This window comes from Plectropomus leopardus, unplaced genomic scaffold (genome assembly GCF_008729295.1).
Source record: "Plectropomus leopardus isolate mb unplaced genomic scaffold, YSFRI_Pleo_2.0 unplaced_scaffold94205, whole genome shotgun sequence".
Classification (NCBI taxonomy): domain Eukaryota; kingdom Metazoa; phylum Chordata; class Actinopteri; order Perciformes; family Serranidae; genus Plectropomus; species Plectropomus leopardus.
Genome location: NW_024703901.1, coordinates 1 through 903, shown reverse-complemented (window position 1 = coordinate 903; position 903 = coordinate 1). Strand labels below are relative to the sequence as shown.

Sequence of the window (903 nt, the reverse complement as noted above, 5' to 3'; positions counted from 1 at the left end):
ACCTGTAGCAGGAACAGAGGTTCCGCTGTTGGTTTGTGCCGGTGGAATGAGGCAGGTGCACACCTCATTCCACACAGGCGTGCAGAAGGCACGGGCTGCAGGAAGACAGGTAGGCGGATTTTGTTTGTCTGTAGGTGAGTGTTGGTTGATGATGTCGTGTTTAGCACGCATTACATTTAATGTTTTTATTACTTTCAGACCTGTTTCCTCGCTGGGTTGAAGGCGGCTGGTAGTCGGTAGGGAAGTTTATCACCGACGTACCAGGTATTTTAAATTTGGTCGTAGCTTTCATATTTTAATTGGTGTGTATTTTAATACGTTTTTGTAATAAAGTGTTTTTAAATTGTTGATGTGTTTCCTTGCAGAGCATCAGTGGTCCATACGCTGCTCTTGCCGGGAATCATTTGTTTTGGTTCGTTTTGTTTCTTTCGGCTTTTTTTCCTGTGTCTAGTCCGCCCTGGCAAGTGAGCCGGTACGGGGCAAAAAAAGAGATGGCTGTTGCCCGTCGGGCGGACTAGTTTCTTTTCTTTTCTTTTCTTTCTTTATGTTTGTTTGTCTTTTTCTTGTCAGCTGCTTCCCCCTCATCACCAGTACCCAGCTTACTCCCGGTCAGGCTGCCAGAGAGGGCCTAAGGTGTGCAAAGTGTGCAGCGAGTACATTCACGCGTGTAAATTGTGAGTGAGAACTCTTGGAGTGCAAATTCATAGTGTGCAGTGTGCTGTGAAAAGATTCACGTGTGTAAACTGTGTTAACTCTTTCGAGTGCAGACCTAAGGATTGCAGTGCATTGGTGTTATTGGAAACTTATCCCCCCCCCTTTCTGTTAGCATAATTGGGAGTAAAGCTGGGACGCGGGTAATGTGAGAGAAATTGATTTGTAAACTGAGCTTTTGTAATAAATATT

The 903-nt window shown here is 44.9% G+C and overlaps 1 long non-coding RNA gene across 1 annotated transcript; it reads left to right on the top strand.

The window, feature by feature from the left end:
- The first annotated feature begins 30 nt into the window (after positions 1–30).
- Positions 31–865, top strand: LOC121940792. The gene is made up of 3 exons (XR_006105692.1): positions 31–109; positions 199–264; positions 366–865. It is a non-coding gene; the product is annotated as an uncharacterized LOC121940792 (long non-coding RNA).
- The last annotated feature ends 38 nt before the right edge of the window (positions 866–903 follow it).